Here is a 25,681-nt window from a genome sequence, read left to right on the forward strand (position 1 = left end):
AGCATATCCTGCCAACTTATGGTGAACAAAGTGGTACAAAAGGGGGTGGTGATGGACGGAGCATCTGAACCAATCAAACACTCACACCCAGTCAACAGATCTGGGTTGAAGAAGCTTGTTTCATTTTTACAACTTGTACATTTGCAATTTTTTCTGTTTGTATCTTTTATGTAACTCATGTAATCCTAAATCCTTATGTTTTGCAACTGGTTCTTTTGTAAAGCGCTCTGACACCTTCGGGTAATGTTCGCGCTATATAACATCGCATTAAATAAAATAAAATAAATACTATCCTCCTAAAAGTGCACTACCTCCGCCCACCTCGCCTTGACTGTGCACCCTCGGAATTACCCTAGTATACAACTGTGCAACATCTCTTCTTTCTGGCAGTGCACCCCCTGCTCCACCTCCTGACAGTGCAGCACTTGATCCAGCTCCTGACTGTGCAGCACCTCCACCGTCTGTGCAATCATTCCACCCAGCTATTTCTCCTAACAGTACTGCATCCCACCAGCTCTCTCTACCTTCTGCAAATCCTCAACTCCTCCTGGACAGAGCCCCTTCTCCACCACTATCTTCTGACTATGTACTTTCTTTTCCTTCCCATCACAGTGCAGTGACTCGTCCCATCTCCTCCTTCTTGTGCTGCACCTGCACCTCCTGAGTGGGAAGCACTTTCCTCCGCCCAACCTTTGACAGAAAAGCCCCTCAGGTGTCCTTCTGACTGCAGACCTCGTCCATATCCTATCTGTGCTGCACCTCAGTCCTCTTCTTCCAGGCTGAGCAGCACTGCACCTCCTCCTGACTTTTCTGCCCCTCCACCGCTCCCTCCTAGCTGTGCGTGCACCTCCGCCCGCGTCTTGCTCACTGGGCAACACCCTCTGCCTCCTCCTGGGACTGTCACAGGCATGCCAGACTCCCGGCGACAGGCACACTCCTTTAACTGACGAGCTACTGCAGTAAGTACGGCTCCGGGGCACCCGTGGCGGGGGAGGGCGCGTGCGGGCGGACTGCAGACAGGGAGGGCGCGAGCATTGAGGAAGTAGAGTGCACGGAATCGGCGCGTGGTCAGATGTACAGATTGCTGCCGGGCAGGATCTGCACAGCACAGCGCGCGGTCATCTAGAAATGCATGGCACACAGAGGCGTGCAGACGCTTGGGTCAGGCAGGACGCATGCACCGTGTGGGAAACGTAGGCTGGAACCGGCAGCCTGGGTGACAGCTGTCCACTGGCTTTGAGACTGCACTTTACTGGTAAGCAGTCGGAGGTCAGACACTACTGGCTAGAGTTATTGCACAACTCGCAAGTCTTCTGTTTGTACCATAGATGTTAGGGACAAACTGAAACTGCATACCTTAAGACTGGCTTCCTGGCAGGATGTGAGTGTGAATTTATAACCGGTGTAATGAATTTGTGGGTCTGGGTCATTGAATAATATGTAAAGTTATCGTTGTTTGTGAAGTAGGGTGGTTGCAGTTTTTGTGTAAGTTGCGAGGTCCGGTCTCTGAGACTGAGGTAGTAAGGTGTGAATTTGCATTTATTTTTGGAGACAGTTATTCTTTCTGCTGTGATGTTTCCAACTAACATGCAGCCCTTGAGGCGGGAGTTATTGTACAGGTTGGTAAGCTGCAGATATGATACTTGCAGTCAGAGAGGCTGGAGTTACTGCACAGTTTCCGACGGGTCAGGATAATGTTTACGCGGTGAGGTGGCATCTATTGTAGATAGGGTAGGAGTTGTATATGCTTTTCATGCTATAAGCATACCTTCTATAGCCAACCGTTTTTCTGTGGCGTGAAATGCTTCGTTAATAGTGTAAGGTATAAGGTTGCTAGTATCATGTCATAAAGGTGTGGCTGCAGTTTAGAAGGTAGGAAAGGGTCTCTGCGGAGACTATGGGGTGGTGCCTAATTTGTTGTAAGATTGCAGTTATGTTAAAGATTGGGAGATTCTATTTTATTGTATGGCTGTAAGGTTGCGTTTTATTGTGTAGATTGTGAGGTTACAGATGTATAGTCTGTGATGCTGAGGTCATTTTATATATGGTACTTTGCAATAATTATAAATGCTGTGAGGTTGCAGACACACTAAAGTAATTGGATTGGTCATTACTATATATATAGGTTGAGAGGTTGATGTTCTTATGAAGGCCTTGAAGTTGCAGTTAATTCATAACTTTTGAGATTGAAGTGTATTTTTTTAGGTTACAATGTTAAAGTTTTTTTTCATAGGTTATGAAGTTTCAGCTATTTAACCACATGTTAAATAGAAGGTTGCAGTTACTGTACATAGTGTGAGTTTACAGCTCTCATATAAAGAGAATGGTTTTAGTTATTGTACAGGCTGTGATACTATAGTTACTGTAGAATGTCTTGTATTATCCGATAGTCAGCGGGGTTGCATTTACTCATTAGGATATGAGGTTGCTGGAATTGTATAAGGCTGAGAGGTTGCACCTACACTACAGCTTCTGAAGTTCCAGTTGACAGTAAGAGCTATGAGGTCTCAGTTCGGTTTGTAGGTTGTGAGTTTGCGGTTATTGTATAGACTTTATAGATAGCTGACTGTGTTCATTATGAGGCTGTTGTTTTTTAATAATTTCGAGTTGTTGTTTCTGTATAGATTGTGAAGTTGTATTGTATACATTTTGCAGTCTCAGTACCATATAAACTGTGTGGGTGGAGTAATGTTGGGTGTGAGGCGCTGTAGTTATCTAGGTTTGAAGATAGGACAAGGGAACTCCCAATATTAATTTTTAGGTCCAGAGGAGGGAGTAAGGTAAGAAAACTTGGTAAGGTAAGGTAAGGAGAACCTCTGTACTGACCTGTCGCTTATTCACAATTATGAGTAAATCTAATACATTTCTCTAGAGATGCAACATGAGTAAAAGTATTCACATAAACCTAGAGTACTTTAGTTTTTTTATTTTTGTCATTTTACACGTAAGACCAGAGAAAACATTTCATCATTTTTTAAATTTTTTATAAATATTTTAGTGCAAGAAACATTTTTAGCAAGTGAAAGAGAATTATTTCGGACCCCACAATGAAAAAATGCTATAAAAAAACCTCATACATTCATCATCATCCATTCCTGGTCTAACACACTCTCTATTGTGACATAATACAAAAAAAGACATACAAAAGACAACAGTACAGCTGAGATCCTTATGGGTTCTTTACATGTTAAGTGTCCAATTTTTCCATCTTTGACAAATTCCAAGTTCATAAATCATTTATTCTTAGGTATCTCTCTCCTTGTGATCTTGTAAAACTTGGGTCTCAGGTGTATATGGCCTACGTACGTTATGGTGAGCTTGGTAATATCACCTTCATCAGGGCCAACATTAAACACAGACTAATACAGACATAATTAAAATCAGGGGGAACTTTATATTTAGCATAAAAGGGAGTCGGGGTGATGAGTCCAAATCGTAGGTATGCGTTATCCAAGGTAGGGATGATATGTTCTGCTACGAGGTAGTCTATTATTAGTTTGTATGGGCTCTCCAGATGTCAGCTTACACACTCATCACTGGGGTGCGGTCGGTACTTGTCATAAGGTATGCTTGTAGATTATAAGGTATCTAAGGATTGCTGCTGTCGCAATTGATTAAAGTTTTTTATTTCTGTTTTCATTTTGTAGTTGCTCACAGATCAAATGCATCTCCAAAATAAAGCCTCTCCACGGGCTAACGAGCCTCGTGTCCGTCCCAGCACTCCCCCATGACGTCGCGGACGTCACGGGGGAGTGCTGGGACGGGGGAGTGATTTTAATTATGTCTGTATTAGTCTGTGTTTAATGTTGGCCCTGATGAAGGTGATATTACCAAGCTCACCATAACGTACGTAGGCCATATACACCTGAGACCCAAGTTTTACAAGATCACAAGGAGAGAGATACCTAAGAATAAATGATTTATGAACTTGGAATTTGTCAAAGATGGAAAAATTGGACACTTAACGTGTAAAGAACCCATAAGGATCTCAGCTGTACTGTTGTCTTTTGTATGTATTTCTTTTGTATTATGTCACATTAGAGAGTGTGTTAGACCAGGAATGAATGATGATGAATGTATGAGTTTTTTGATAGCATTTTTTCATTGTGGGGTCCGAATTAATTCTCTTTCACTTGCTAAAAATGTTTCTTGCACTAAAATATTTATAAAAAATGATGAAATGTTTTCTCTGATCTTACGTGTAAAATGACAATAAATAACAAACTAAAGTACTCTATGTTTATGTGAATACTTTTACTCATGTTGCATCTCTAGAGAAATGTATTAGATTTACTCATAATTGTGAATAAGCGACAGGTCAGTACAGAGGTTCTCCTTACCAAGTTATCTAGGTTTGAGACTGTAGTTTATTATTCATTTGTAAGGTCCTGTATTATTGTGAATAGAATGGAACTAAAAAAATATCAGAAATTAGTGAGATCAGAAAAAGGTATCCATCTCAAGAGTAGAATTGATCTAGCGGACAATCCCACCAGAGAACTCTTTATTATTTATAAAGAGCTTACGGTCCCGTCTAGACTTGAAGCCCAAGACACCTACTCTAGTGGGCTGTGTGACTCTATAGCTGATTTCTTTGTAGGCAAGATCGACAAAATCCACGCCACCTTCACAGATGACGATGATCTCTCGAGTAAACAGGTGGAAGTAAAAGATACCTCTACGGGGAAGTCTTGTCTCACATGTTTCAAGACACCAGAGAGACAGGAATTATTAAGCATCGTCAATAGCATGCAATCTGGCTCGCCTTGCGACGCTTGTCCGCCCACACGCTGTAAAGGAGTCATGGAGAGTATGATGATCGATCAGATCAGTCACATTGTGTCACTGTCTTTCCAAGAATGCCGCGTACTAGACGCGTGGAAAACAGCCCAGGTCATCCCTTTAAAAAAGAAACCCAACATCCACTTTTCCCAATTCCAGAATCTGCGTCCCATCTCCCTTCTTCCCTTTTGTGCGAAAATCGTGGAAAAGGTGGTAAACGGCCAGCTCATGAGATATTTGTAGGAGGAATCCCTCCTCCACCCCACACAATCGTGTTTTAGAGCCGGCTACTCGACTGAGTCAGCCGTCCTCTATTCTACTGAGTGCCTTCGACAAATAGTGGACGAAGGAGAGACAGCAGCGTTGGTTTTATTAGATCTTAGTGCAGCTTTCGACACCGTGCTGCACATAACGCTGCTGTCTCGGCTCTCTGACATGGGAGTGGCGGGACGGGCCATGCTTGGATAAGATCTTTCCTGGCCAATAGGAGCTTCAGATACACTGCCCCCCTTTCAAATCTTCCCTCAGGAAGGTGAGCCATGGGGTTCCCCAGGGCTCGAGTCTGAGCCCCACTTTGTTTAATATCTATATGGAACCCCTGGCTCGCATAGTGGAAGCATTTGGGGTGGGCATTGTTAGCTATGCTGATGACACCCAACTGATGTTCAAGCTTACACCCGACCACAGAGAAGATGCCACAAATTTTTCTAACTGTCTGTCATCAGTGGCAACATGGATGAACAGCAACTGCCTGCATCTTAATGGCAAAAAAACAGAATTACTGGTGGTAGGGAAATCAGTTTCAGCATGGTCACACATGTGGTGGCCTGCGGAATTGGGTAGCCCTCCCCGTCCTGTGGATATGGTACGAAATCTGGGCGTAATGCTTGACTCCGATCTCTCCTATAAATCTCATGTTAGTAAAGTGACAGGTACGTGCTTCAGCACTCTGAAAGTTCTTCGTAAGGTTTTGGATCTCCTCCCTATTGATGCCAGAAAGACCATTGTCCATTCTCTGGTGCCCCCCCATCTTGATTATGGGAATGCTCTACTCTTAGGTTTGAGAAAAAAAGGCCTGCACCAACTTCAGTGCGTTCAGAACGCTGCTGCCCACCTTGTGCTCAAACTTCCTCGCAGAGCATCTGGGAAGACCGCTTTAGCTAAACTCCACTGGCTCCCTGTCAAGGAGCGGATTAAATTTAAAGCCCTTTGTTTCGCGCATCGAATTGCCCAGGGCAAAGGCCCAGATTATCTGAAAAATCTTCTTACCATGCACCGCCCCATCCGGAATTTGAGATCACCCGGTGCGATGCTGTTTAAACCCCCTAGAATCACCAGAGCCAGGATGGGTGGCTTTTCTTTTAGATACCTGGCTTCCAAACACTGGAATGAACTTCCGCTCGATCTCCGTATGGAACCCTCTGAAATTAGGTTCCGTGGAAAGCTTAAAACGCTTCTGTTCCCTCTTGTGTAACCTTCATGCCTTTCTTACCTCTCATGGCTTTTTCTTTTTACATCTGCCTCTTGTGAATTAGCAGTATTCAGCGCGGGGACAAACTGTCTTCTGTGTAGCCAGGCGCTTTAAAAATGGTTTATTATTATTATTATTATCATGATGTTGAGTTACTGTTATTATATTGTTCGCTCGATTAGAGGTATTAAGCAGGTTGTGAGGCTGAAGCTCTAAAAGTCTCATGATTTTGCCGTTTCTTAGGTACTTTGGGAAGCTGCTCTTAAAGTTTGTGTTTTAAGGTTATAGGATAATGTTTTGGTTGTCAGGCTGCAGCTTATTGTATATATTATTTATTTATTAAGTAGTTGTGTTAAGCAGAAAAAGAGGCAAATGGCATTTGAGTGCAGCACAGTACGGTAATCTGTGGAGTGGAAGTACAAAACAGTGAGAAGACTTGACAAGAGCATCTTCAAGTAGATGGAGAGGAAACATTCCAAAGGAGTGCAAGAGTGGAATGTATGACGGAATTCCGCATGCGTTTTTCACGCATGCCTTACGTCATTAGAACAAATACATCTTTAGAACGCATTTGTTCTGCACGCAGGTCATTTTAACGACTTGCCTTGGGGGGCGGTGGATGTTGGAATGCGCAACAGTAAGGAATGTGATGGACTTTAATTCCAACACCACTTCACCATTGCGCCCCCCCAAAGCAAGTTGATGTAACGACGTGTGTGCAGAAGGATTGCGTGCTAAAGACGCATTTGTTCTGTTGCCAGCGATGTGAAGGCACAGTGTGATTTCGGCTTCGTCCTAAAGGACCTTTCCTGCAAAAGTGCATGTAATGGTAATTACTGCCAATGCAGGACTGAACAATGTCTCATAGCTCCTGCTTCACCCACGTAGAAACATGTGAGATGTCGCTGGAAATAGTGTATAGGGAGAAGTAGGGGGTGGAGAACACCGTAGCAAGGAATTGAGGAACCAGACAGATCTATAGTGCACTTCTTTAAGACATTAGGGATGTCTTTATAAGTGCACTGTTTTTTGGGGTGGTGATATCGCGCCCAGTAAATACTGATACTGTTGGCTTTTTAGTATTTAGAGATTAACATCTACCATGAAGAACAAGACCTACTGGATGGGAACATCATACAGGCAGTGACTCTTCTCTGCAGCCAAATATATTTATTTGGGCAACACTGACATTGTCAGTGATGGGGTGTGTAACACCCTCTAACATGGTCAGGCTTGCATGTTTACTGTATTATTTCGCGATTCTACCACCATATATTCCAGCCAAATTCTTTTGCACCTTGCACTCCATGCTAGGGGAACATATTTGGCGCAACACAACACTCCGCGCAAACCCCAGCCAGCAGCTAAAGCCCTGCTGCCACAGCAGGCGACTGCCCGGCTCATGAGGAAGGGCTGAGGGGGGGCGCGCCAGGCTGTTATGGGGCAGAAGGGCACAGCCTCTGAGTAGGGAATCGATCACTAATGTCTCTGACAGATATGTCGTTACACAAGTAGTAACTTGTGCTTTTGAGGCAAGGTTAGACATATTTTGTAGTCCATCAACTTGTTTTATGCTATTATTACACATTAGCGCCAGGTTCAGAGAAATGAAATAGCTGAAGAAAGTGAGCAGAGCTCAGGGAGACGTCATTCACACAATGTGCGATAAAAAATCTGAGAGACTCAGCTTCTGTTGGGAGTGTTCTAGAGGGTGCTGCCGCCTGATTAGTTTTAGTTCATGTTTAGTCCCTTTTTAAAAAAGACATAGGCTATTAAACTGACTTTTTCATTGCCATTATAGGCTATGACAGTGATTCATACTGCTTTAGTGTGGTACTGTCGGACTCCCACTTCGATGACGGGGAATGATTCAAGCATGTGAATCTGTCGTTCGCAAAAATATAGATGTTAAAAATATCGATTTAGTATTAATGTAATTATGTTTGTATTTATTCTGTATGTGTGTGATGCATGTATTTTTGGTGTAAGATTTTTTTTATCATCTGTGTAAAATGTTTGGGTGTTTATTACTTTTTTTTGTTCTAATTTTGCATTTTTGGTTCCAAGCATTTTTGGTTCCATAGTGGGATGTGGGTTTATGTTATGTTATGTTATGTTATGTGGTCTTGTATAGCGCATGGCTACCCCAGCGACGGGCGTCCCAGCGCTTGCAGACATGCCAGATCCAGGTATGGTAAAGGAGGTGCTAGATGGATGCAAACAGCCAGGTTTTTATAAGTTTTCGGAATTGCAGATGATTTAGAGTAGCCCGAGCTTTAGGGGGGATAGAATTCCAGAGCTTAGGGGCCAGATACCTGAAGGAGCGGCCACCGGCTCTGCTCCTCCGAATTCTGACAGTACAAGCAAGTGAGAGGTCCGCTGAGCGGAGTGCGCGCGTGGGAGTATAGAAAGAGCACAGTCCCTGCAAAGTATGGGGGCCAACATTATACAGGATTTTATGGGTAAGGCAGAGGGTTTTAAAGTGAATGCACTGTTGTATAGGAAGCCAGTGTAGTCGACGGAGAAGGGGGGACGTGTGACAGGTTTTAGGTAGAGCAAATAGAACGCGGGCGGCAGCGTTCTGTGCTCTTTGCAACCTATTTATTGCAGTCTTGTTAGATCCTAGCATGAGGGCATTGCAATAGTCCAGGTGAGATAGAACTAAAGCCTGGACTATAATCTGACGAGTGGTAGGCTAAAAAAAACCCAGAATGGGTTTAAGAGAGCGAAGACGCCCAAAGCAGGTACCTGCCACTTTTTGAGCATGAGACTCCAAGTTGAGTGTATTGTCCAATAACACCCCCAGGTTTTTTACTGACTCCTTGGGTATAGGAGCAGGTCCCAGTGCCAGAGGCCACCAGTGCTCTTCCCAAGTCTGCGTGCCATTGCCAATCAGGAGAACCTCTGTTTTGGAGGCATTAAGCTGAAGGCAGTTGTTGGATAGCCACCTTGAGATCGCCAGAATGTCTTCCTGGAATTTAATTTGGTCCTCCACATTGTTGTTGGAAAAGTTGAAAATAAGTTGCGTGTCGTCCGCATATGATGTTAGTAAGATCTTACGTTCCCGGGCCAACAAGGCCAGGGGGCGGACATACACATTAAACAATGTGGGACTGAGCGCAGACCCCTGAGGCACTCCACATTCAAGAGGGAGCTTGCTGGATGAGTACGGCGGGGCGTGCACCTGGAAGGAGCGATCAGATAAAAAAGACGCAAACCAATCCAGGGCCGTTTCCCTGACTCTGATCTCCCATAGTCTCTCAAGTAGTATCTTGTGGGAGACCGTGTCAAAGGCCGCACTCAAGTCCAGCAAAACCAAGATAGAGGTTGCGCCCGTATCCAGGGAGGCCCTTAGATGTTCTGTAACTGTTAACAGGGCAGACTCCGTACTGTGATTAGCACGGAAGCCATGCTGGGACTCATCAAGGATCCCATTAGACTCCAAGTAGGCAGTCAGAATGGAATTGACATGTGCTTCCGCCACTTTCGCAAGATAGGGAAGCAGCGAGATAGGTCGAAAACTGTCTGGCCTTAAGGGATCCAAGGTTGTTTTTTTTAAGAGGGGTAGTACTTTGGCATGTTTCCAGGATTTGGGAACCTCGGCTTGCTGTAAAGATCGATTAATCAGCTCCCGCCCTTCCTGCAGGACAGAGTCATGAAGTGATCTGAACAGATCCGGTTTAATGGGATCATCCGGAGAGCCTGATTTTACTCTTAAGGCTAGGTGTTCCATCCCTGACTGTTCTATAGATGGAAAAATCAGGAGGGAGTAAGGAGGGTCAGAAGTGACTTTGTCAGGATTAGAGGACCCCAGCGGGCTGTCCAGTTGTAGAGAGTCATATATACCTTTAACTTTGTTTATAAAGAAGCCAGAAAGTTCTTCGCACTGTGCGTCTGACACTATCAGATTACCTGTGCCTCCCGGGGCTTTAGTCATGTCTTTTACCAGGGAAAAGATCGTTTTGGAGTGATTTGTACTTGAAATGATTAGGTCAGTATAGTAACTGGCTTTAGTTTTCTTTATAAGCTTATGATAAGCTTTAGTGGCCATTCTAAATTTAGTTTTAGCTAGGGGATCATACGATCGTCTCCAGGTACGTTCTAGGAGCTTACAGTGTTTTTTAGTTTCCGTAAGAGTCTCCGAGTACCAGGGGTGGGTCTGAACTCGCCTAGGTCTGGAGTATTTCATGGGGATAAAATGGTCTAGAGAGTTATTTATCCACTCTCTGTAAGCATAATCTGCTTCATCCATGTTACCTGACCACACAGGACGGGTCTGGTTAAGCCTAGCTTCAAACTGAACTTTATCTAGGTTGTTCCAGGGACGCCTCCGTAAAGAAGGAGGAGGGGTCTACCTACCACTGACTAGGATCCTAACTGAAACGGACACCAAAAAGTGATCAGTCCAGCTAAGAGGGCTGGGGGATTCTGCTGTAACTTCCTCTATATTAGTAAAAACTGGGTCAAGGAGGTGGCCTGCCTGATGAGAGGGTCCCACAATCAGTTGGTGAAGCTGGCATGCTTCTAAGTCGCCAAGAAACTTTGATATATTGGGGGAGTCTTGACGCTCGAGGTGAAGATTGAAATCACCAAAGATACTAAAATTAGCTGATTGAAGCGCTAGTGACGAAATAGTTGCTAATAGCGACTCTTGAAATGCACTTGCCGATCCTGGGGGATGGTATACAAGAAGCCCTGTAAGAGTAAAAGTGTCAGAGACTTTTATCTTAAATAGTGCGCATTCGCTACTGGCTAAGCTAATGGCCTTAAGGGTGCAAGTGTATTTGGACTTGTAAATCACCCCTAGTCCACCACCCCTACCGATAGGTCTGTTTTGAACACATATAAGATAGTCAGGAGGGAGGGCCAGAGCTAGGGTAGCCGTAGAATCCTCGGATAGCCATGTTTCTGTCAAAAGCAGAACATCAGGCCTTTCATCTAGGAGGAGCTCATGGACTTCCTCATGGTGCTTTACCAAAGACCTGCAATTAAGACTTAGTATGTGAAGCTTGGAAGAGCTGGTGGGCGCTAGGGTTGAACAAGATAGTGAAGAGCAAACCCCAGAAGCCTTAAATCCGCAATAAATGCAGTTTATGGTAGAGGACCCAGGGTGGCATGCATGCGCCAGGCACTCAATCTGAGGTCTAAGAGCAAGCAGCTCATCCCTGGCATAGGGCGCCATCAATAGTACGACAATCAGGGATCTGGGCGACAGGCGACGGACCAGCGCGGACGGGTGCAGACGGGCTCGCCTTTAGGGGAATAGGGTGAGAAGTTATTTTATTGCCTTAAATTGTAAAGCGCTCTTATATCCTTCTGGATCAAGTTGGCGCTATATAAAACTTTATAAAAAAATTAATGAAAATAAAATAAATGTGGTATTTGTAAAGCGCGAACTGTCGCTCCCAAAGGAGCCTCCTGGCACTACAAGATAACGAGCTTCAGCAGTGAAGAATTAGGATCTAGATAAGTGCAAAGCAAGATTCATCAGATGTTCCATGAATCCATGTCTTTAGGGCCTTCCTGAACCGCACTTCAGATTTCATTGATCTCAGTTTGCTTGGCATAGAGTTCCAGGCCTTTGCCCCTAACAAAGTAGCCAACATCCCTCCTTTAGTTTTGAGTTTGAAACCTGGTACTTTAAGGAGGTTTGAAGAAGAGGATCTGAGTGTCCTCAACATCGTGTATGGTGGAAACCTTGTGGAGAGGTATACTGGCCACTATCGGCGCGTTGCTCTGAAGGCCATGAGGAGAAGTTTGAATGAGATTCTTTTGTGTAACGGGAGCCAGTGAACAGGTTTCAAAGCTGCTGCAGCTGACGCTCTACGGGAAAACTTTAAGATCAATCCAGCTGCTGCATGTTGCCCCACCTGCAGTTTCTACAGGGTGGATTTATTACCCCCTACCAGGAGGCTATTACAGCAATCTAGGTGTGAAAGTATTAAAGCCACTGCAGCTGTTTTCCTGGCAGCAAGTGGGAGCAGATCAAATAATTTTCTCAGAGTCCTGATTAGGCCAAAACATGCACCCGCTACCTTAAGTGTGTGGGGTTTGAAGGAGAGGCTAGAATCAAACCAAACCCCCAGATTTTTAGCTACTTCCACCGTAGATGGAGGGGCTGCTGCTTCTATCGGCCAGCAATCCTTAGGTTGAAAGAGATTATTTTTCCCTATCAGTAGGATTTCAGTCTTTTCCGTATTACAACGGAGATGGTTGTTTTTCATCCATTTAATGACTGCGGTGAGACAGGTTTAAAAATTTTCCTCCGCCTCCATAGAATTTTTTTCAAGAGACAGGATCAGCTGAGTGTCGTCAGCTTAAGATGTTGTTTCGATCCCGTAAGCCGAGATAAGTGGGGCCATATTGGACTAAGTGATGCACCCTGTGGGACATCCGTATATATGGTACGTGCTGAGGAGAGAAAGGTGCCCAGGGAGACAGCTTGTCTCCGGTTCGATAGGAAGGATGTGATCCACGCCATTACCATATTGGATATGCCGCAGGATTTCAGTCTAGCTAGTAAGATGTTATGAGAGATGGTATCGAACGTGGCCGATAGATTCAAAAGGATCCACACTGCCTTCTTGCTGCTGTCTGAAATGAATTTCAGGGTGTCCAATGTTTCCAGTAGCGCAGATTCAGTAGAATGTTTTGGGCCAAAGCCAGATTGACGAAGATGGAAAATCTGAGCTGCTTCATAAAAGTTGGAAAGTTCATTATCGATCATTCTCCCTGTTCTTTTACTTAAAATCGGTAGAGGGATATAGGCCTATAATTGGAAAGATTAGATGGATCTAAATGTTGTTGTTTTTTTTAATGGCTTTACAATGGCAAATTTCCATTCATCCGGCACTATGCCGGAGGAATTCACAATTTCATTGACCATAGGGTTCACTACGTCAATGATATGATGTAGTATCGTTGGGGGGCAGGCATCGAGTGGCGAGCCTGATTTACATGCCAGGATGGCTTCATGTGTCCGGGTTAGGGTAACAGTCTCCTGCCTATGACCTTGCTCATGTTCAATGGTAGATTCAGGTAAGCTTAGGGTTCCAAAATCCTTTAGTATGTTCTTGATCTTAATCTTGATCTCATGACGAAGAGTGGCATTTCTGAATCTACAGCTTCTGATGGGCGAGGGGGGCCCAGAAGACCGGAACTTCAAGCACTATTACTAACAAAGAAAATGGGGTGTGCCATTGGCTGGTGAACAATCTATTAGCGGACACAGCCACAACAGAACTCCCACAACATACAGAGAAAATCACAAGAAAGTTCAGCCTGCCAATGGGTGTGCCACACCAGTGCTCTGACCTGCTATGTACAGCTCTCCTCTGTCAGCGTAGGTGCTAATGCATAACAGCTAAGATAGTCACATATGTCCTTGCGATCCCACTGCAGAGACTCATTGGGAATACAAGATCGCTGGTAACTATGGACCTACTGCATTGGTATGTGAAGACGTAAACATAATAGGTGACCTATTTCAAAAGGGTCAACTAATACCATTTGAAACTCATATGGAGCAAGCTGGCATATTTGGGGCCAACTCTTAGAATATACTGCCCTCATATATACATTAAGAACCCACTGGCATATAGTCACCCAAGAGTCGCAAGCACATACATTCGTGCAATACATGCACACCATGGACATGGGAGGCAGAGTTATCAGCTGGATAGCTAATGCCTTGGGTGAACACGCATTCATCCAGCTTGACATGCTGCATGATAGTTGGGAGGAGATTGCCAGGGCCCTCCATGACAAGGCATGGAAGAGGATACTAGCCTACTACCACTTAGTAGTGTCCAGGAACTCTAGGTTTAAACTAACACAGTTCAATCTAAATCTAAAGAAATCTTTTCCTTGGTCAACAATTTGGCCACCTCTGACCGTGCTTGCCCTCACTTTACTCCTTCCCAGGCCCTCTGCTCTTCTCTAAACAACTTCTTTATCGAGAAGATTGTTAAAATTAAATCCAACATTTCTGCTACTCCTTTTACTCCACTTCATTCTGTCCCCTCTGTGCCTAAATCTTCCTTTTCCTCTTTCCCGCCCCTCTCCTTGGACTCTTTTTTAGCTTTGCTCACTAAAACCAAGTCTGGCTCCCCCACTGATTGTGCCCCTGCCCGCATCCTTAAAATTCTCTTCTCTTCCTGTCCTACTACCCCTCTTTCCCTCCTCAATGCCTCTCTTTCCACTGGATTGGTCCCTTCTTCATTTAAATCTGCTATTGTTTCCCCCATTCTTAAAAAACCCGGTCTTGACTCTTCTCTCCCTTCTAACTTCAGACCCATCTCTCTTCTTCCCTATCTTGCTAAATTTCTGGAATCCTACGTTACCTCCTGTCTCTCTACTTATGTCGAACAGAACCATCTCCTTGCTTCTCACCAAGCAGGTTTCCGCTCGGGTCACTCGACCGAAACTGTGGTGTTAGCCGTCCTTGACGAGCTCAAAACCAAGGCCGACATAAACTCTCCCCAAGCTTTGATTCTCCTCGACCTGTCCGCTGCGTTTGACACGGTCGACCATAACATTCTTTTGGACCGTGTCAGCGCAGCGGGCATACGAGGCCCCGCCCTCTCTTGGATCACGTCCTTTTTGACAGGACGTTCTCAAGCTGTTCACCTCCCCGGCTTTTCCGGTCTCCCCCTCCCGGTGCCCTGTGGGGTTCCCCAAGGCTCTTCCCTTTCTCCCCTTCTTTTCAATCTTTACATCCATCCACTTATCTCTTCCCTTCTTGAGCTGGGGGTCTCTGTGTATAACTACGCAGATTACCTCCAGCTCGTCTTTGATCTCTCCTCTTCTTCTCACTCCCTATCTTTCTTCCACTCCACCATGGTCTTTATTTCTGGGTGGATGAGCGCCATTCACCTCAAGCTCAATCCAGATAAGACGGAGCTTGTCCTGACTGGCGGCTCATCCAGCCCTTGGTCCCCTGCCTTCTGGCCCCCTATTCTTGGCCCCCCTCCCACCCCGGTTCCCTCCGTCAAAACATTGGGCATCAAGGTCAGTCGGGACCTGTCCATGCATGGCCAGGTCAGTGCCGTGGTGTCCTCTTGTTTCCTCTCCCTCCGGATGATCCGGAAAATCTCCTGCTTCTTTTCTCTTGACTCTCTCAAAATCATTATTTCCGCCCTTATCACTTCCCGCCTTGATTATGGCAATACTGCCATTCCTGCCTACGAAACTCGTCGCCTTCAAGCAATCCAAAATCAGGCTGCCCGTCTCATCTTTCACTTGCCCAAAACCCATCACATCACTCCTGTCCTCAAATCCCTCCACTGGTTACCTATCCTGCAGAGATCTTTATTCAAACTAGGTTGCCTTGTTTATCGGGCCCTTGATCACTCTGCACCGGCTTTCATCAATTCTCTTATTTCCCTTCACACCCCTGCCCGTACTCTCCGTTCATCTTCTTTAGCCCTCCTCACTGTTCCCCGCTTTCACAAAACTCGCACTGGTGGAACTAGATTTTCTGTTCTCGCACCCCGGTTCTGGAACTCCCTTCCTCTCTCCATGCGTTCTATCCCTATTTTTTCACACTTCCGTAAAGCGCTCAAAACTTTTCTGTTTGCCCTGGCCTACCCCCGCTAATCCTCCTGGCCCTGTCTGTTCTGTTCCTTAGAGCTCTCAGCGCCAGGAAGCCGTTTTGGCCATCGTGCGCTCTACAAATAATTTCATTCATTCATTCATTCAATATCTTGCACCACAAAACTGGCTTGGCCCGCATACCATATATCCTGTTTGAAGTACTCCCTTTCTGTTGACTTGTACAGAAAAATAACAACTTAGCACAAAGTTCCTTCAAACTAGACTCACAAATAATGCATACCATCAAAAAGCCTTGCATACCCATCTGCGATGAAATACTATGTATGGCTCTGACCAGCCACGCCTGTTATTTATATCCCCCACAAGTTTTAAATGATCCAAATACAACTGTTTGATTGAAATATGCAGAGAATAGGACAAGTAACTAGGATTACTACACTGAATATGCTAAGAATGTACTCCTCCACATTCTAATGTTGACAGTATTATATGTTCATGTTGTAATAAAAATATTTTGATACTTCTGTGTTCCACTCCTCTCCTCAGCACACAAAAACATATTATACAACTGAGCTGATATGAGCATTAAAGCTCACTTGGGAGGCCCATATTACTCCCAGGTTGAGTCTTTTTTTTTTGTAGTTCTCATTTATGCAATCAGTGAGATATGGTCAGACAAGATCCTCGCCCTCAGGAACGTTTCTGCTCGAGGATTTTTTTCTCAGTTATCCGGGGGAGGGGACTGCCCTCCTTTTCTTAATGAGAGTGTGTCTAAGAACCTCCAAATTCATTGGAATAATCATTCACGGGACCACCATGACAATCAAATCAGAATTTATTTTGTCGCAAAAGGTGTAATAATTGGACATCCCTCCCTATCCTGCCTCTATGCTCTTTTCCCATATTTCCCACAATGTTGTCCTTTTACTTTTTGCTCTAAGATTGTTTAACTTTCTAAATTTTTCCACAGAAGATCGCAATTCAGATATATTAGGGAGAACTGCAGATATCCACGTTTCACATAGCTCACGTCTAGCCAGCAAAATTAACATAAATAATAATTGTTTTTGCTTCTTATTTAAGATAAAAGGCGAACCATTACATTCTAACACACCAGAAATAATAGTAAGAGTGCTTACCTCTATGTTCAGATCAAAAACGTTTTTAATGGTCTTACCCACTTCTTTCCAAAATATACCAAGATGGGGACACTGATGGAACATATGAACATCATTAGCGCTTGGTTCCCCCACTTTGGCTAGTTCTTTACCACCTGCATGTTCATTTTGGTGAACTTTTGTGGCGACCAATATGACCTATGTACAGTAAAAAGATGTTTTTTTCTGAGAGTGCAGAAACAATAATTTGCCATAATAAAGTGCAGGATACTTGCCTTAGATGGTGCAAGTCTTGTGCTGGAAAAAGTTATTTTCCATGCAGCTTCTGGTAGGGCAGATTCTTCCCCTCCCATTTGTATGAAGCGCCAGTACCACTTTGAAACTTCTTTTCTGATGGAATCACGATGTATGTCCTTTTCCAACTCAGCCGAATCTTCTGATACTTTGTCTCGTAACTTAGCCCAGTCTGCCAACTGTTAATATTTAAATCTGGAAAGTTTTCCTTCCGTTATTACAAACAAAGAGTCCCAGCTTAACAAAGTTCCTGCTCGAAACATTTGCCCCCATTTTACGATTCCTGCCTCCTTTATGGGCCAGCTAAAGTGTCTTTTAAACATTCAGGGGCTCCTGGTGACGACCAAATAGGTGCAAGACTCCTATAGTATGGAATTTTCCAGATTCTTCTAATTTCATACCACAGTTTACAAGCTGTGCCCAATACTTTTAATGTTATTTTTTTTTTTTGGACGGCCGAATTTATATAGATAGTACTCCTTTCCTGCAACAGCTTTCCAGTATGTGGTGTAAAAAGAGTATGCTCTGAAAATAATTCTAAAGTAATCAAATTGAAATGCTTTATAATACAAAAGCAGATCCGGACTTGCAATTCCACCTTGAGTCTTCTTCCTGCGTAACTTTCTCCATGCAATCCTTAGACCCTTTGAGACCCATATAAACCCATTAATTTCTCCTTGAATTTTTTTAATCCATTCAGTCTTAAACTCCAGGGGTATCGCATTGAAGATGAAAGAACATTTGGGAAGTATTGACATTTTTATAATGTTAGATCTCCCCAAAAAAGAAAGAGGCAAGCCACTCCAAGATCTTAACAGCTTCCTCGTTTCCTTAACTTTCAATTCAAAGTTTACTCGAACGATCTCATCAAGATTTTCTAAAATCTCTATCCCCAAATATTTAATTCTATTTTTTGTTACCATTGTTGGTGCTTGGCAGTTCCATTGCATTATTTCTGTTTTTAAGTGATTAACTTGATACCAAGAGATTTTTCCAAAGTTGTTCAATAACTTTATAATGATGGGGAGAGATGAGTTTAGGTCGCTTGTAAACACCATAAGGTCGTCGCTGTATAAGGCCACCTTTTCTACCCAACCCTTAAAATTAAAAGGGATGACGCCTTGAGATCTTCTTATAATGTTGGCCTACAGTTCTATGTATAAATTAAATAAATTGGGAGAGAGGACAACCTTGTCTTGTTCCTCTTTTAATTTGAATTTCCTTAGTTAATTTGCCATTTACAAGTATTTTTGCCACGGGGGCAGTGTAAATATTAATCACTGCTCTTAAGTAATTATCACCTAACCCATAGTGAAACTTTATTCCACGCAGAAACACCCAGTTCACTCGCTCAAACGCCTTTGCGGCATCGAAGGTAAGAACTGCGAGTGTAATACTTTCTTGGGTGGCAATATCACTGGCTTCAATTAACTGATGTGTAGGGTCATGCATTTGCCTCCCCTTAATAAAATCTTTTTGATCTTCATGTATTAGTTTATCCATACAACCCCCCAATCTTGTTGCCAGGCCCGGAGTATAGATTTTATAGTCAGAGTTTAAAAGGGATATGGGTCTATATGACTCACAATCAACGTGTGCTTTGGGAAAACATGGCGGCCGGCTGAGACACTCGGCTGCGGGCTCCGATCGAATGAGGCAGTAATTAGGATTAAATGGAGGAAAAGACTCCTGAAGAATCGATAATACAAACGGGTACACAATATAAAACACAATAACGCTTACCAGCAAGTAGAAGGTGACAGGCTTTCAAGTTTCCACGTTTTCACGTTTTTTGGCTCGGGCGTAGTGCTCTCTCTCTGGTTTGGGCGTTCATGCGGGACACGCCGTACTGGATTCCACAGCTCCCAAGTCAACAAGGTCTAACAGTGAGAGTTGGAGTCTGTGAAGAGCCGCACTCTGAGTTGAGGATGCGCAAGTTTGGAGGCGGTGTATGGACGGAGCCTGCAGCGCGCATTCAGTACAGCCGGAAATTTGCAGCCAGAGTCGCGCTTAGAGACCCTTCTGAAAGGGTTTTCTTTAGTAGCATTTTAACAAGTTCAGGTCTGGCAAGAAGCCAGCAACTGTCGGCATGCATGAAACTGGTAAGAGGGATGGGAAAAAGAGGGGTGCTGACACCTATAAACACTCAAGCAGAAAACCCTGAATTAGTAAGTCCTGAACAGCAAGTAGATATTGTAGCAGCTCCTGTGGTTGATCAGGAAAACCCCCCGAAAAGCGATTCTAATACGAGCTCTTGTTATGTTTTAAGGAATAGGCATTTTGCCGCTGAAATAGCTGAAAAAGCAAGTTTAAATTCATCAAAGCGAGTTTAAATTCATCAAGTGAAGATTAAATTCATCAAGTGAAGACCGAGCAGTTATTCCAGTTATTGCAGTAATAAAAAATACTAAGAAGTTGGGGGAAAGAAAGAAGCCTCAGACAAAAGGAGGAAGCGCCGCAGTTATTTCATCCAAAGCTAAGGCGGCCAAAGCGGATCAGACTAGGCAAGGGGTAATAATTAAAGTGACCCCCTCCCTCTGTTCTTTTTTTAGAGTTAAAGAGAAATTGCCACGTAATATTCCAACTTCTGAGGAGGAAAGCAGTTCGAGTGGAACAATAAAAATGCAAAATACTGGAGTATCTACAGTGGGTAACAGGGTAGTGACGCAAAAGCGGTTACATGCATTAACGGCGGACCCTGATGAGGTGGGGAAGATTCTCAAGAAACCCCTCTTGAAAGGTTAGACGTAGAGGGTCGGTTTTGCCAGAATATGCCCCTATGTGAGAAGGGGAAGAACTCAGACAAAGCTTTGCAGGTCGGCTCAGGAAACATGTTGGAGACTTTAATAACTGAGATGAGAACCAACTTTGCAAAATCGGAAAAAATCAGGAAAAAATCCAAGCAACATGTGAGGCGCTCAAATCCAAGGTTAACTCCTTGATGGATCAAGTGTTAGCTATGGAAAATAAGTTGGATCAAACTTGTGAGGAAGTAAAAATATGTCAGGAGGAAATCGGTAAATTAAGAATAAATGAAAAAGAGCTCAAGGAAAAAATTGAAATATTGGAAAATAATTCAAGGCGAATCAATTTGCGAATGTTGAATATCCCGGAAGGCTCGGAAGGACAAAATATAATTTTTTTTTAGTGAAGCTACTGGTTGACTATATCCCCGGTTTAGACGAGAATAGGCTTGAGGAAGACATCCAAAGGGTGCATGGAGATCCTTTCAGGTTAGGTAAAATGAGAAAAAATCCTCGTAAAATATTAATCAATTTTAAATCCTATACCATAAAAGAAAAGATCCTGAATGATGCCTTGAAAGCAGGAAAATTCTCCAAAGTAGATTATAACTTTAAAATCAGGTCGGATCTGTCAAGAGCTAAACAGGACAGACAGTGGGAGCTGGGAAGTTACATGCAAGAACTTAAGGTCACTAGGGGCAACAGTCCAAATGAAGTTCCCAGCAACACTTAGGAGCATGTGGAAAAATCAAACTTATAATTTCAGGGAATCAAAAGATGTTGTTAAATTTATTGAGCAAATAAAGACATAAGAGTCAGGAGTCATTTATGGCGTAAACCAATGCCTCATGACAATGGAGCCCGAAATAAAACAATTAGATTTGTTCAAGGATAGTTGGGAGGGTTCTCCAGGGGAGGGTGAGGGATGTAACTGTATTATTTAAGAGCACAGTTGTTTTTTCTTTGGTGGGGAACATAAGGGGAAAAAAATCCCCAAAACAATGTCCGATATGCAAAATTTAAGGTTGGTCAAAATCCTGTTAATATAAGTAAGATCACAAAGAAGGGGGAGGGAGAGAACGTAGGATTAAATGTCTAATCTATTGGGTAGAGATAAAATAAAGATAATATCGTGGAACGTAAATGTTCTCAGAGTAAGGAGAAGACGCCAAAAAATTCTGGAATATCTAAAAATAGTAAAAAGTGGAGGAGCTACGCTAGCGAACACAATGGCTGCTTAGGTTCCCGGCTCTGCTGATCTCCGTCTCCTGCCAGATGATCCTGTCATTTATCCTGTGTTTACGCCCTGCCTTCGGGTGTATGAATCGGACTACAGCTTGATGGTGCGATCCCAAGATTTCTATCAGTTTGGTAGACGGAGTTACATCGTGTTTCAGTCTGCGGCTTAGCCCAGCTTGGGAGCCGGGGTCCCGAGTACTGGCCCAGTCGAACAACATCGGCCGTGGATGTGTGGCAGGGTCTGGTCTATTGCTGTGGAGGTTTTCTTGCCCGATTTTGATGGCGGTCTGCTGAGTTGGAAACCATTGAAGGAGGGGTGACGGTCCACGACTGAGGCTGTGGGCGGAGGTCCCTGACCCGGTGGCCCGGTTAACCCCCTGCCGGCCTTCACTGGGTTGGGGTCTTTGTATGCGGTGGCGGAGTGCAGATTGATCCGTGGTGAACGTTAAGTCCCCCTCTGCGGTTGTCCGTTCCACTTTCTCCTGTTCCCCCGGGGAGACCGGGCTCTCTGGGGAACGTGAACATACCGAGCGAGCAGCGATGGAGCGGACTGAGAGTGAACCCTCGTTGCGCACTGTACTGGCGGCCATTGGGGCTCTTCATTCTCACGTGGAAGCCCTTGTTCGCAAAATGATAGCGGGTTCGTTTGAGATTGGGCGTATTGGACCGGACCCTGCTCCATTGCAAGAAATGAAGCGGCTCGAGATACCCACGATGGCCATTTCAATGGAGGAAGTGTGCCCCGTGAAACGAGAGGTGTCGGAGCCTCTGGTCAGTGTGATGGCCAATAAGAGCGAGCTCGGTGCCTCAAATGGATTGACAAGCCTACCATAGTTGCTGACTGTGAGAGGTCTCTTATCAGTGCTCCCTTTCCGGAGAGTTTTGATGGGAACTGTTTTAGGCTTGAAACCGCGTCCCTCCCCTCCCCTGCAGTTCCAATACGATGGCGGAGGAAACAACGTTGGGAGTTCATGATGGTGAGGGGAGTCTTTGGAACTGATGGAGTTCTCAGTGACTTAACATCTTTGCTTCGTCTCAGTGTGAACTTTGCTGCACTTTTTTCGTACTTTGACTTTCCTGTAGAGGCAGCAGTTTGTCCGGAAGGGGTTCGCACGTCCGATCGGCAGGGTCAAGGATGAGACTGATTGACTGGGTTTGACATCGTGGTTTTGATGGCTGTGGGATTTGCTACCATGATGCTTACGGGAGGTTTGGAGGTGTTTACAGTTTCCCCTGTTGCGAAATGCATCAGCTTCTTAATAGATTTGTGGATCATTCTGGGGGATTCTTGGTTCTGGCAGGGGGAGGGGGGACCGGGGGCACATACGAAGGTGCCCTCCTCCATTTTCTATTTTTAGTATTTAGTTAGTTGGGGCGACAGGCAAACTGCCAGTTGGGGTTCGGCGAAAGCCATATGCAGGGGTTCAGGGAGGGGGCAAGGGGTTTTTGTTTTGTATGTGTATTTGTTTTTGGACTCCTGATCGAATCCTGATTATTGGGGCCTTGCTGGTGGGCGATCCTGTTCTGTGGGTGGACGGGTCCTGTGGGCGGTATAGCTTGCACAGATCTTCGCTAAGTGTTGCATCTTTTATTGTTCCGTACTGGGTGCGGCCGTTGTCCCGTTCCATTGCTCTGCTGTGCTTCACCTTCCCTGTCGTTTATGGCTGCATTCTTACTGTCAATCCTGTTTTTTGGGAGGTGGGGTTTGTGGTCAGTACTGGTAGGACTGGGGCTTGAATGCCTTTGTAGGTCCAACGGCCGCATGCCTGAGGTAGTTTAGGGATCATTTTTTTCCTTGGTGGGTCTCCGTCTACTCTGCCCTGGATGTGTGTATATTATCCGTTTGTTCCTCAATGTAAGGCTCCTGTGGTTGATTTTCTTGTTCTTCATTAATAAAAAGATAATATAAAAAAAATAGTAAAAAGTGATGTTGTAATATTGCAGGAAACTCATCTTCTAAAATCTGAGTGGTGTGAAGTTATGAAATACCAAAAGTGGGTCGATAGTTATGTCTGAACAAACCAAACTTGTTGTATTAAGGGAGTGGCTATCATTTTTAAAAAGCCATCAAAAATAAAAATTCTATTAAAAGTTCTCCGACCGAGCCTGATCCGGAGGGTTTTCCGACCCAGCCGGACTCCTGCGGTCCGATCGAGCGAGTACGATGCGGCCGCATGCTGCCGGACTTGGTTCGGTCGGACTCCCATAGAAGTCAATAGGAGCCGGTCGTACGACGCGTACATGGGCTTCCATTGACTGAATGTGTACGTCTCGCACGACGGCGCCCCGTACAGTGGGCACGCGGCAGTGCCATCGCACTGTACATGCCTGTGTTGGTGTCCGAGTCATAAGGCTGTGGGTGACAGGGGGTCTGACGCGGACCCCCAAAAGCAACATCCCGGACATTTTGCAAGCCGGAAACTTCGGCTCGCACCGGCTGTCCGACGCGTGCATCGTACTGGCTGGGTCGTAAATCGCATCCATTACAGGGCACGGTTTGCTTACGGATGGGACGTACGGAGCGGTTCGGAGCCAGAAACTATTCGGTCGGTGAATTTCTTATTGCTCGCTACAGCTGTACGAGTAAGGCGGAAAACACGCATACTGCTCGTACTTTTTCCGGCCGCATCGCGTTCGTGCCCTTCCAAGCGAGATCGGAATTGGGCCCTTGGTAGAAAAATCTCTGTCTTTGCGTATTTAGATTTTATTTTATATAGCACAAACGTGGCCCAATGGCACAAGAGTGTTTTACAACAAAGAGGTATTTACTAACAGAAAACAGTTGCCATTAATAAACAGTTAAGCATCAAAACATTTAACTTGAGACAACTGTGGTTAATCCATGTGTATTCAAGATAATGTTATCTTGGGGTTGGACCGATTGCACAACTCGCTTTGGCTGTGTGCGGAAATGAGTTGTTCACAGGATCTGGCCATGCAATGGGATTCTTCTGTTCCACTGGACTACGTGATTTATTGGGGGACCGCAACATGAAGAAAAATGTTGCTCCGCCATTTTAGGACTCAGGGACTGGGTCCCCTTAAAGTGATATAAAAAAGATATAAGTGGCCAAGCTAGGAATACCTTGACACCCCCCCAGCCTTGTGTGGGAGTAGTGGGGGAAGGAGTCCCCAGAGGCACCAAAAAGATTATTTGGTCATGCTCTGTAAGAGTTGTGGGGCGGAGATTGGTCCAAAGGCCGTGCTTGGTGAGGGAGTTCCTGCATCTGTTATTACTTACATTAAAGAAGTCATAGAATTACATTGAAAAAAAAAAGGTTAAAGAAGAATTACGCATGAGGAAGAATTTAACTCAAGTTAAAAAAAACTTCGAAATTCCCAGAAAAAGCACTACTGTTTAAAAAACCCAAAAATGTAAAATTCACCAGTTAAATGTAACTGACATTAGTGTAACTTGCACTGCTGTCATTCTCTTCCTATGACCTCATGTAATACACCACTGATGACACCTGCGATCTATGGCAGTGTACGTTATACAATGTCATTTACATATAATTGATGAATTTCCCTGGTTTTTTAGTTTTTTCTAGTTTTTAAATGGTAGAGCTTTTTCAGTGAATTTATACTGTTTTCTCAACTTTCTTACTACCTTCCGTACAACTTAACTCCACTTTAACCTTTGCTATTTTTGTGTGTGTATATATATATATATATATATATATATATATATAATGAAATGAAATGAAAAATTACACTTGTATAGCGCATAACTACCCGGAGGCCTCGCAGCGCTAGTGACTGATTGCTTATGGCGAGCTCAGGGTAGTTCAGCAGGTTTTTGCAAACAAGTGAGTTTTTAGAGCCTTGTTAAAGGACATACAGTTGTTAATCTCTCGAAGAGGGAGCGGGAGGGAGTTCCAAAGCTTGGCCGCATTATGGGAAAAGGAGCGACCGCCCCAGCGAGCTTTGTTGACTTTGGTGGTAGTTGCTAGCTGTAAGGAACAGGAACGGAGGGATCTGGACGGGACATAAGGCATAACTATAGGGTGTAAAATTGCGGGGCCTGTTCGGTGAAAAGATTTGTGTAAAATACACATGGCCTTGAACTGCACTCTGGCCGCAACTGGGAGCCAGTGAAGTTCCTTTAGAACTTTCTTCGCTGACTGCCAGCGGGGGATGTTGTAGAGTAGACAAGAGCAACAGTTTTGCGTAACTTGGAGCCTATAGGTTACTGATACTGGGGCTCCCATGTAAAGGGCATTACCATAATCCAGGCGGGAGAGTATCAGGGCCTGGACCATGATCCTCCTCGCCTGGGATGGGAGCAAAGGGAGCACTTTGGGCAGCATTTTCATCAGCCCGATACATGTAGAGGCAGTCTTGGTGGCTTGGCCCGAAAAGTCAAGTGATCTGTCGAGCCAAATCCCAAGGCTCTTTATCTGAGGTTTGGGAATGGGAGGCGAGCCAAGAAATGGTGGCCAGATGGATGCAAGGGCAGACGGGGGGGGTTGCCCAAC

At 44.5% G+C, this 25,681-nt stretch overlaps 1 protein-coding gene across 3 annotated transcripts in view; it reads left to right on the forward strand.

The window, feature by feature from the left end:
- The first annotated feature begins 822 nt into the window (after nucleotides 1-822).
- Nucleotides 823-25,681, forward strand: part of CTXND1 (cortexin domain containing 1) — a 94,654-nt gene continuing 69,795 nt past the window's right edge. For 2 of the 3 annotated variants that reach the window (XM_086958952.1, XM_086958954.1), the window contains exon 1: nucleotides 1,147-1,255. The gene's annotated coding sequence lies outside the window, so the exon portion shown is untranslated. Of the gene's footprint in view, nucleotides 960-1,146; nucleotides 1,256-25,681 lie in introns of those variants that run through there. The other variant, XM_086958953.1, reaches the window with a different exon arrangement.

This window comes from Lissotriton vulgaris, chromosome 2_1 (genome assembly GCF_964263255.1).
Source record: "Lissotriton vulgaris chromosome 2_1, aLisVul1.2, whole genome shotgun sequence".
NCBI lineage: Eukaryota > Metazoa > Chordata > Amphibia > Caudata > Salamandridae > Lissotriton > Lissotriton vulgaris.